This window comes from Dipodomys merriami, unplaced genomic scaffold, assembly GCF_024711535.1.
Source record: "Dipodomys merriami isolate MVZ:Mamm:240054 unplaced genomic scaffold, mDipMer1.0.p SCAF_8, whole genome shotgun sequence".
Lineage (NCBI taxonomy): Eukaryota > Metazoa > Chordata > Mammalia > Rodentia > Heteromyidae > Dipodomys > Dipodomys merriami.
This window is the reverse complement of record NW_027206401.1, coordinates 42,025,782-42,038,209: the sequence shown is the minus strand read 5'-3', so window position 1 is coordinate 42,038,209 and position 12,428 is coordinate 42,025,782. Positions and strand designations below refer to the sequence as shown.

The 12,428-nt window shown below is 36.0% G+C and overlaps 1 pseudogene; it reads right to left on the bottom strand.

Annotated features, from left to right (window-relative positions):
* Positions 1-5,697: 5,697 nt before the first annotated feature.
* LOC138818992 (sideroflexin-5 pseudogene) lies at positions 5,698-6,316 on the bottom strand (annotated as a pseudogene).
* Between the last annotated feature and the right edge of the window lie 6,112 nt (positions 6,317-12,428).

Here is a 12,428-nt window from a genome sequence, read left to right as displayed (position 1 = left end):
AATACTGGAGTGGGAATTGCCTCTGTGGTTTCTGATTGGAAATAAACTGTGGTTTTAAGTGATTGGAAGGTCATCAGGGTGAATGTGGTGCAAAGATTTATTTTAAAGAAGCCAATGCTTTAGAGCATGTGACTCCACAATAAAAGATATGTCCATATTTGCACCATCCTAAAAACAAAATTGGACAGCTCTGAAAATAGGGATCAATTCAAAGGTAGTGAAGAATTGTAGCTCATTTCAATTCTTCCTGTTACCACTTTGTCCCATGGTCTTGAAAAGGCTTTGGAATTTTCATATGAAGCAGTCCCAGGCCCCTGTGTTGGTCAGTAGCAGTCCATTTATGTGTCCCCTGAGTCTTGCCACCTTCTCATTTACAGAATATACCAATGCTTTAGAAAGTGTACCTGGGTTTTTGTGTTGATTCAAGTGCATATGCTTCCTCTTCATTCCATGTTGTTGTAAGCCATATACTGATCCTCCAAATAAAATGCAATGACCCTGGGAGGAGCTAAGGAGCAAAGCATTTCAGGAAAGTCATCAAAGCATCCCACTCATTCAGGTTCCTAATGCCTATAACACATTGTACTTTTTTTGGGGGGGGAGATCGGTGGTGGGGCCTGAACTCTGGGCTTGGGTGCTGTCCCTCAGTTCTTCAGCTCAAGGCTAGCGCTCTAAAACTTGAGCCACTTCCGGCTTTTTTTTCTGCTTATGTGGTGTGAGGAATCGAACCCAGGGCCTCATGCATGCAAGGCAAGCTTTCTACCACTGAGCCACCTATCCAGCCCAACACATTGTACTTTGTACCTATCAGTCGACCACTGCTCCATGCTCTTTAAATGACTTCACATCAATGGAAGAGTTTTCAGGCAAAAGTATTGATATCGTCAGATAAGATGATGTTAGGCAAAACGAACTCCAAGATAAGGACATAAGTGGTTTTTTTCTTTCTTGCTATTGTTTCTAACATATTTATAAGGTGATTGTTTTGTTGCTTTATATGTCCCTCCCCCACGGCATAACCCCTGTTTTGACTGTATTTGTTGTTGGTATAATTTGGGGAGGGGAAGGGGAAAAAACAAATTGTTTAAATAGAGATACAGGTGGACTCATTGCACCAATATGTACAGATGTTATGTTGAAAATGAACTTTACAACTTTGGTATATTTGGGGGGGGCGATGGGAAGGGATGGGAAAGGATGGGAAAGAATGGGAAAGGGAAACAAAGGAGGAGGCAATAATGCTTGATAAGAAATGTACTCATTACCTTGCTCATGTAATTGTAACCCCTCCGTACGGTATTTTCACAATAAAAATAAATAAATAAATAGAATAGCAAAGTAACTATTGAGCATCTTAGGAAGGAATATTATATTAAGTAAATCGAAAAGGTCACAAACTTGGAAGCAAGGCTCTATGTGCTTTGAAATAAGATCTTTAAAGCAGGGCAAAGTTTTAGCTTCAGAAATATATGAGATGTTTAAATTTATTTATTTTTAAAATGATAATGAACTGTGGAGATGCAAAATTGACTTTCTTCAATTCTCAAGGAATGCAGTCTAGCTGAAAACATGACCCAAGACTCTTCTCTTTTGGCACAGCATATTTTCCTTGTCAGGCAAATGTTAAATACTTAGTACAAAGTTCCTTGTAGCTTTCATAAGGTGCATAATGTCAGTACCTATTCCATCTGTTCATCCTAACATATATCAGAGCTTTGGGGGTGGGGGGAAAACAACTAAAATTACACGTGATATCCTAGCTTATCCCACACAGTGAAATCCCTTTCATCATCCATATGCAATGAGAAAAAGGAAGAAATTGCTACTAGGAAGTTAGACAAAAATGATGTAAAGACAGAGGAAAAGCCTATGGATATGGAAATATCAGCTTAAAGAGCACAGAAGGATATTGGACAAGAAGAATGAATGAAAAAGTATTGAAGAAGAATGTTGGTCAAGAAGAATGAAAATAAAAGTACTGAAGAAAAACTTAGAAAACAAGTTTAGTTTATATTATATCTTAATTATATGATTATCATTTGTTATTTGGTAATCTAGATAACATAACTCACTACCCAGTTGAAGAATTTTAAATTCAGGTCCAATTCCTCTAGTCATTTACAATATTAAAGTGTGTAATGACCTTATCACTTTTGTGATTTTTATATTAGTCTGATTTAATCCTCAAGGAAATTCCACAGCTTAAGTTGACATCTTGGTTATGTTATTTGAGATTGAGATACTCTGGGTACTTGAAAACAAGGAATAACTATGGCTCAGGGCATCTTGGAATACTTTGTTGCTGTCTGGGTGCAAGAGTGCTAAGAAGTCATTGTGGAGAAAGAGAGGGCTTCATATGACCCTACAAACATCAGGGACCTCTGGTCATGAAAGTGGAGAGGAAGGAAGCCACTCTACTTAGCAATGATGGACTTCTATGCTAGTGAGTTGTAATGGAAACTATATAGCCTCTGGCTATATAGAAGCATCTTGACTATATGTGTTGACAGCTAGCTGTGTCTGAGGGCCCTTGAACTATACCTCCTGAATCACATGAAACCCACAAACTCTTCCTCTGCGAGATAAAGCCTCAAAGCATTGAGGCTCTTCTCTGAAGCTATAACCTGGCATGGGTTTGTTGCCAAACACATGAGGACTGGAAGTCCAGACCTTTTTGACTAGCAGCTGTACCCTACAGGGACATGGTGGTCTGTAAGCAAGGAGACCAGCAAGCTGTGGGCCTCTCAGTTATCTTTTGACCGTTGTAGAATTCAGTTTTCTGTTTGTTCTCCTAACTCTGGGATGCCTAGGCTTAGATACTTGCTATCCATGGGGACACAAACTGGGCAGGGATGGGGTGAGGGGAGGGGAGAGTACTAGTTGAAGAAGTAAGCCCTGCTTAACCCACAGGCAACCCTCAGTAAACAAAGAAGAGAAGCCTCTATAATGAAAGAAAGGCAGAAACCTTTCTGCAGTCCCACTCTGAGCAGTGCTGAGCGCCAGGAGTGCTTCCCTGAACATGTAAATAGCCCACTCTAATGAATTCATACAACTTCTAGACATAGCCAGGCCCCAGTGGCTCACACCTATAATCCTAGCTACTCAGGAGGCTGAGATCTGAGGATGTAGTCCCATGTACAGAAATACCAGTGAGACTCATGTGCAATTAACTAGCAAAGTACTGAAAGTAGAGCCATAGCTAAAATAGTAGAACACAAACCTTGAAGAAAACAACAACATCAAAAGGAGAGTGTCCTACCCCTGGGATGGATGTGCACGTGCACACACACACATACACACACACACACACACACACACACACGCAAATCAACAGGGAAACTTATTCAATGACACTATGGAATGGATTTCACTGATATCTGCAGAACATTCTACCCAAAATCCATGTGTATATGTTTCTCAGTTTTTCTTAGAACATTCCCCTAAACAGATCGTATTTTAAAACATAAAACCAGTTATAACAAGTTGAAGCATTTCTTATCAGACCAAATGGAATAAAATTAGAAATCAATCATGAGGAATAGCTACAGAAAATATTTTTTAAATGGAGATATGAATTATCCATGAATCAACAATCATAGTTCAAATTTAGCCTGGACAGAAATGTCCAGAAGATACTATCTCCAAAATAACTAGCAAAAAAGCTGATCTGGAGGTCTAGATTAAGTGGTAGAGATCCAGCTAAACACGAAAGATAAGCAAGCATGAAGCCCTGAGTTCTAACCCCAGAACAGAAAAAGGTGCACGTTTGTCTATAGACAAAATGAACGTGAGCCCATTCACAATAGCCTGAAAAGGATTAAATATGTAAAAATAAGTTAAATCAAGGAGGTAAAAGAGCTCCATAAGAAATACTAAACCTTTATGAATAAAATCAAAGAACTCACTTTAAAAAGGCATCACATATTTATGGAGCAGTAGAATTAACACTGTGAAAATCTGTTGTAATACCCATTAAAATTCCAATGTCGTTTTCCACAGAAATAGAAAAATCAATCATAAAATTCATATGGAATCTGAAAATACCCCCAAAGAGTCAAAGTAATCCTGAACAAAAGGGTAATGCTGGAGAAACCATTATACCTGACTTTGAATTATACTATGGAGCCAGAGTAACCACATAGTACTAACCCCCAGACAGACATGTATAGCCATGAAATAGAAGACATAGAAATAAAGCCATGCATTTACAGGTATTGGATTCTCAATAAAAGTGCCAAAAATCATACATTGGGAACACTATAGCTTCTTCAATCAATAATGTTGAGAAAAAATGGATATTGACAAGTAGGAGACTGAAGCTAAACTCACATCTCACCCTGTACAAAACTTAGTTCAAAATTATTAAAGATCTAATTGTAATACATGAAACTTGAAAACATAGAGAAAAACATAGAAGGAATATATGAGAACATATAATCCTTACTGAATAGGACTCTAATTGCCCAGGTGATACAAGCAAGAATTGATTAAAGGGATTGTATCAAATGATAAAAGTTATACACAGCAAAAACAATGCTTACAAGAATCAAGACAGAGCCTACAAAATGGGAGAAAATATCATCAGATGAGGGGTTAGTATGCAGAATATATAGAGAGCTCAAAATATTAAACACACAAAGAACAAAAAATTAATAAATGTTCAATATATTTAGCCAGAAGGGCAATGAAAATCAAAATTACATTGAGATTTCATCTCACTCTAGCCAGAAATATAATCATTGAGTAAACAAACAACAAATGTTACTGAGTATGAGAGGAAAAATAGCACGTGTACACGACTGGTAGGAATTTAAATTAGTATAGCCAGTATGGAAATAAGCATGGAATTTCTTTAAAAATTAAAAATAAAACTACTACATGATCCTGCTCTACCACTCCTGGGGTTATATCAGAAGGAATTTAAATCAGCATAGGAATAGAGATACCTGCATATCATATTTATACAAATACTATTCATAACTGTCCAAATCTGGGATCAGACCAAATCTGGGATCAGCCTACATGTCTGTCATCAAATGAACAAACAAAAAAATGGAGAAATGGAAAAGATGTGCATTGGCATATCATTCAACAAACAGGAATAGAATTGTGTCATCTTCAAAAAAAAATGAGTGAAATTAGAAATGACCATATTCAGTAAAATAAGCCATACTGAGAACATATCAGATATTCTCTCTCTTTTTTTTTTACATCATAGTGAATTCGTGTTTATTTCATGGCATGGAAAAGATGAGGAAAGGACTTTTATCAAAGGCTTAGTACATTGAAACTTCTCTCATTACATGTGAATATGTTTAAAATATTTTTTGTCCTGGGGTTTGAACTCAGGGCCTTCTGCTTTCTTTACTTGCTTGCTTGATTGGTGCTCTGTCACTTGAGCCATGCTTCCAACCAGGCTTTTGCTGGTTAATTGGAGATGGAGTGTCACAGACTTTTCTGCTCAGGCTGGCTTCAAATCACAATCTTCCACATCTCAGCTTTCTAAGTAGCTAAGATTACAGGCATGAGGCACCAGTGCCTAGCTGTGAATGTGTTTTGATTTGCATTTTCTAATAATCAATGTTGAATCTTCATAGTGTTATTCGTGTATGAAATGATAAAGTTGTCAAGAGACGCTTTGTTCCATAGAGTTGGCTACTGAAGGCTACCTGAGTGGGGTTTCCGTACAAGATGGGATCAAGGGTGGGACAAGATCCCCGAGGCTTGATTCTCCACTGGCTCTGGCCCAAGCCCATTGCTGGGTAGTCTGCCCTCTGTCTTCATAGCAATGGAGACAGCATTGATGACAGGCCCTAGGTAGCCCTGGCTTGGTAGCATTGCGGTTTGCATAGTTAACACAAGCATTGTGGCTCCGGTTCAACCACTGCCAGAAGACAGTGGATGCCAGGGTCTGGTTGGGCAAGAGAAGACCCACGACAATTGGTGTCCCAAAAGGAATGTACCCTGACATTCTAAAAGGCATGAAGATCTTCTCATTGGTGTCCGGATGTAGAATAGCCTGCTTGATTTTCTGTGCACTCCAGAGCTGCACATTGATGCAGCTGCACATTGGTGACCCCCCGGGCGCAGGGTCCCATGTTTATAGTCCTCTAGTAGTTGCACGGCTTCTCTCGGACGTCTCTTACTGACAAAGAGTGTGCGAGGGAGGGTCAATGATGTCCAAGAAGTGCCTGAAGCGGCCATAGAAGCATGTCTGCTGGAAGCGGGGCTTGCCCAACTGGAAAGGCTGTGCATCTGTCCAGGCTTTAGCGGCACTGGCCGCCGCTGCCGGTGCTGTAGCCGCTGTATCCGCCATGGCCCAAATGTTCTCTTTCATACACAGTCTCGAATTTATATAAACATCTCTATGTATATATATATATTTATCTCCATATAATATCAAGATCTATAGAAACATAATAAATATCTATAAATATACATAGATAATATAGGTCCATAAATATATGTACAAACTATAGAATATAGAATATGTAAATAGTTTATATATAATTTATATTATGCAATAGAATATATAACATGATATATAATATACAATAGAATATATAACATAATATATAATAACTATATATAATTTATATAACATAAAATATTCTATGCAATACATTACATAATATAAACATATATGTATCTATATGTCCTTATAGAAACATATATAACATAAAACAATATACAAAATACATAATATATAAAATATAAAACTATACTTGCTTATGCATAATATATGTATATTTATGTACACATATATAAGGAGAGAGAGAAAGAGAGAAACAACACAATTGTAAAATAGAGCATTGTTTAGGGATGCCCACTAACAGGAGGGTGGGGTAAAAAGATGATGCAGTGGGAATTTTTATGGTTAAAGAACTCTACACATGTGCATGAAAACAGAATATAAAAACCAGTTAAAATTGTTTTAAAGGTTGTTTTTTTCTCCTTTTGTCTTGTTTCTAATTTGCTTGTTTTGGGGAGCATCAGAAAGGTCACATAAAGAGTGGAACAAGGATGAACAAATACAACAGTGATACTCACTAGATACTGTGTGGAAATTGAACTCAATATCTTGTAGGTGGGGACAAGAGGGAAAAACCAGGAGCCAGCCAGAGAGGAGAGACATGATTCAGAAAGAATATAGTCATTACTCATTACCTGATTCGTGTAACCTGTGTATACACAATAACACCTTTTAAATTAAAAATAATTTGTTTAAAAAGGAGTTAGCCAACAAGAGTAATAGCAGAGGCAAATTTGATTGATTCAAGTAGTACATTTATTCAAGAATGAAAATACACACAAATAAAAATTACTAAAAAAGTAAAAGTAAGCCAACAAAATCATAGACTCTGACACCATTGAATTCACTAAATTCATCATCACATTATATTTGCCACCAATCAAAATTATGGGTGAGTCTTATCTCTCACTGTGGTGGAAATTGGTTTGGTTTAGCTTAATTTATTTGATGGCATGCAGAAGTAAAAACTAATAGGAAGATTATATCACATGAAATACCATACACAAAATAAATTCCAGTATCATTTAAGTTAAGTGTAAGGAAGGTGCCAGTGGTTGGTAATCCTGTAATTGTAACTACTCAGGAGACTGGGATTTGAGAATTCTCTTCAAAGCCAGAAGTGGAGCTTGGGCTCAAATGTAGAGCATTATTAGCCTTGTGCTCAAAAGTCCGGTCACAACACATAAGCCCTGAGTTCAAGCCATAGGACAGCACTAAAAAAGGAAAACCTAAGTATAAAAATTTAAATAGAGATCCAAGACAGGGACACAAGTGGTTTTTTCTTTCTTGCTATTGTTTTTAATGTACTTATAATGTACTATGTGATTTTTTTGTTTCTTTTGTATGTTCTTTCCCCACGGTATAACCCCTGTCTTCACTGTATTTGATTTGGTGCTCTACATCTTGTATATACATTTTTCTAATTTGGGGAGGGGAAGGCAAAAAACAAAATGCTTAAATAGGGATACAGGTTGACCCATTGTAACAATGAGATGTACAAGACACTATGTTGAAAATGAACTTTACAACTTGTGGTGGGGAGGGAGGAAGGAGTTGGGGAGATTGGGAGGGAAGGGATGGTAGGGGGAAAACAAAGGAGGAAATAACAATGCTTAATAGGAAATGTACTCATTACCTTACTCATGTAACCCCTCTGTACATTACTTATACAATAAAAAAGGTATTTTAAAAAAAAGAAGACTAATGGAACAGTGACAATGTGTGTAGAACAATTTAAACTTTACATATGCTGTCTAAAATGTAGAACTAACATAACTTTGGCTAAAGGGCAAAGTAAAAAGAAATAAATGGAATCGAACAAATAACATAGATAGGACTAGTTCTTATGTTGTATTGTTTTTATCAGTCTCACAACCAACATCAGGATTCAAATAATTACATGGACATCAGACATAAACAGATAATTCAAAATAAGATAAATGATTTTTAACTAAACATCTGAATGTACAACCACATTTTAAAAAAACTAATGTTAAAACATGATATTATTATATTATACATTATATATTTTGTTATTATATATCTTTATTATTGTATATTTAAATTGTTAAAGAAATACTTTTACTGATACTATTTCATCAAATCAAGATATCATTACACCACCATAGTATGAATAAATTTGGTTCTATTTGTTGGTTACAGCGCAAATAAAAGGTCCTTACCTTTTTTATGGAAAGTAAAAGTCATTTTTAATTTATTCTTTTTTATGATATTCATTTGAGACAACAGAGGCTTGAAGTAAATGAGGTCATTTGAATATATATACATATATATTACTACTTTTAACTTGTTATTATATCTGCTACACATGATATTTCTTCATTAAATTAAAATTATATAATCTGCTCCAAATTTTCACTGATTTTGTCATATATTTAATAAGATAATTTTCCTGATTAGGCTTTAGGATCAAGACTGACAAATATGTAATTTTTTTTACTTTAAATGTAGATAGGCTCTAGTATTAACTGGGATTGATAATGTATTATTTTCTATTAGCATACATAAGTTTTACAACAGGTTTCATTGTGCTTCTTTCATATATGCATCTGATATTTTTTAATATTTCATTTATTTATTTTCAAATATTTGTTCATCCTTTGTTCCACTTTTTCTGTGCCTACCTTCCCCTCTCAAATACAAACCAACTAACACACGTGACAAAAGGAAAAGAAAACAAAAACCGCAGCAATCACAACTGAAAATATCTCATTTCCTTTTCTTGGAGTTCATTTTATAAAATATTATTTTATATGATCGTATGCACATAGCTATTAAGCCTTCGTCAGCCACTCCTATGAATATCCTCCTTTGGCCTCTCTGAATGACTAGAGTCCTATATAATTTATCATGCTTTCACTTATTTACTGAGATTCTTTTTTTATAACCATCCAACAATCTATGAGTTCCAGGTATTCCACATTTAGGACTTATGTTCAGTATTATTTGCAATTTTTTATTTTAGCCATCCTGGTTGATTGGTCAAGATATTGTGCAGTGGTAGTCAGAACTACTTTAGGAGCTTTGTGAGAAATATCTGTTTAATCTGCAATAAACTGATATGATAACAGTCATTAACTAAATGTCAAGCCAGAGCTGGAAGGAGATGTCACACTGCAGAAACTTGGTGATGGGGCTGCCTCTCCAAATGCTGTGTCAGTTTTCTTTGTTCTCCTGTGGGTCACTGCTCTGGCCCAACTGCTTTACTGAAAGAGATTAAAATCAATCATTCATTTCCCATTAGCTCCAAATATTAATCAAACTGATGGTGCATTTTCTCCTTTTAACCTATGACATTCATAAAGCTGTCATTTGAGCACTAAGAAATTAACAGTCAAACTGAATTATCAGCTAAGCATAGATGATAAAACAAAGAAAAACTTGAGAACCATCCACTAGCCATAATTACAATTTAAAGTTTTAAGTCATATGTAGAATGCCTCCCTGACCATACCTGTAAATATATTAGTGAGAAAGCTGTGAGTTTAAACAGCCTATTTGGCATATTAATTCAGCCTTTTGATTGTGTTGGTAGAATCAGGGTCAAAATTGTGGATAAGTCTCTTCCTAGTTACATAAATATATGTCATCAATAATTTTTTTCTTGTTTTCATTTTTAAATAAAAAATACCCTATGACAAAATTATCATATGAATTCATGGAGTACAATGTGAAATGTGTGAATAGAGAGAAAAAATACGAAAATATTTAAGTAAATGATAGTGATAGATGATAGATGGATAGATAGAAGGACAGTCAGACAGACAAATAGACAGATGATAGATTCTTCCTCTGAACAATAGTATTTTACTCTTTGATCAATATGTTTTGTAGACCTCTAACACCTTCCCTCTCCAACTTCTATAGTCACCTTTCTCCTCTCCGCTCCTGAGTTCACTTCTCTTAGATGGATCCATAGGTGAGATTATGAAGTATTTGGCTTTCTGTACCTGGATTGCACCATTCAACAGATCATCCTTCTAATTCCTTCTATGTTGAAACAAATAATAGGATTTCTTTCTTCTTTAAGGCACAATCCTTTTTTTAAAAAAAATGAAAGTGCAAACCTTAAAATCCCTTCAAGTTAGGATGAATTATATATAATATTACATAGATTTTTTTAACCTTTTTGTGTCTTCTACTAATTGTTAATAACTTGCTCCTTTTCCTGGAACAGAAATGAATCTTTCATGTATAGCTACAAGTTTCTTGAGGAGGTAAAATCATTTCACATAAAAGTTGAAATTGAACATAGAGCAAAATAGTGCCATCTATTTTGTCATTTTTGTTAGAATTTTTTGATAGGTGGGGTCAGTATATGGTCTTAGGAGGTAAGAGTATAGATTTCTGTCACATCCCAGTGGCTCATACCTGTAATCTTAGCTACTCAAGAGCCAGAGATCAGGGGATAGGAGTTCATGGCTAGTCTGGGTAAAGTTCTCCTGACCCCCATCACGGACAATGGCTAGGCATTCAGAAAACTTAAATAGAAGGATCACCAGCCAAACCAGCTTGGATCAATGGCATGATCCTGTCTCAACACTGATCAGTACATAAAGACTGGAGGTATGACACAGCTGGCAGAGTATATGAGTTCAAGCAGAGTACCACTAAAAGAACTTTAGAAAAGAATGCAGGGAAATCTGCATTTGGGTCTGGCTTAATATATCTCTAGGATAATCTTATTAGATGAACAGAAAAGCTCAAAAGCTATGTACGTATGACCATATAAGATAATGAAGTAGAATGACCCTAAGATGTGGATGCAAGAGGTTCTTCTTTGTTGTTGTTGTTTTTAATGTACTATGAGATTTTTTTTTGTTTCCCTTGTATGTTCTTCCCCCTGTGGCATATCCCCTCTTGTCACTGTATTTGATTTTGGTGCCCTGCATCTTGTATATACATTTATCTAATTTGGGGAGGGGAAGGAAATAACAAAAGGTTGAAACAAGGACACAGCATGACCCATACAACAATGATATTCACAAGACACTATGTTCAGGGGTAGGGGTAGGGGGCGGGAGAGGTGGAGAATGCAGGGATAGAAGGAGAAAAACAAAGGAAGGCGTAAAATGTTTGACAAGAAATATACTCATTACCTAACTCATGTGACTGTAACCCCTCTAAACATCATCTTTACAATAAATTTTTTTTCCAAAAGGATGCAAGGCTTCTAAAATGCTTTTAGTCACAAATAAGGAAAAGAGTATGTCATGCAAAGAAGTACATACTTGTTATCCCAGCATGAAGGAGGCTGAGACAGGAGAACTGTGGGTTTGAGGCCAGCTTGGGCTACATATCAAATTCAAGGGCAGCTGGACAACTTGTCAAGACTCTCTCAAATTATATATATATATATATATATATATATGTCTTTTTTTAAGAGAAAAAAATAGAAAAAGGGGAGAGTGTGAATGTAGCTCAGTGGAAGAGCATTTGTCTAGCATGTATGAGGCCTGAATTTGATCCTCAGTATCACACACACACACACACACACACACACACACACACACACACACACACACACACACACACACACACACACACACACACACACACACACACACACACACACACACACACACACACACACACACACACACACCAGAGTATAAAATAGATGAAAGTAAAGTAAGGGCAAAAGGAAGATTTGGAAATTTCAAGAAAGAAGTCTAATTTAATTTGGGAAGGAAAAAGGTTTCATTTTAAGCTTTGACTCATTTGTCATTAACAGTACAGTGTTTATACATTATCCTGAATGCACACAGAGCAACAGAAATGGTCATTTTAAACCGTAAGTCTTTGCGGAAAGTTTATATTTACTACCCAGTACTGTGACTCCTTTCAAAACTTACCCAGTAAATACTATGACCTA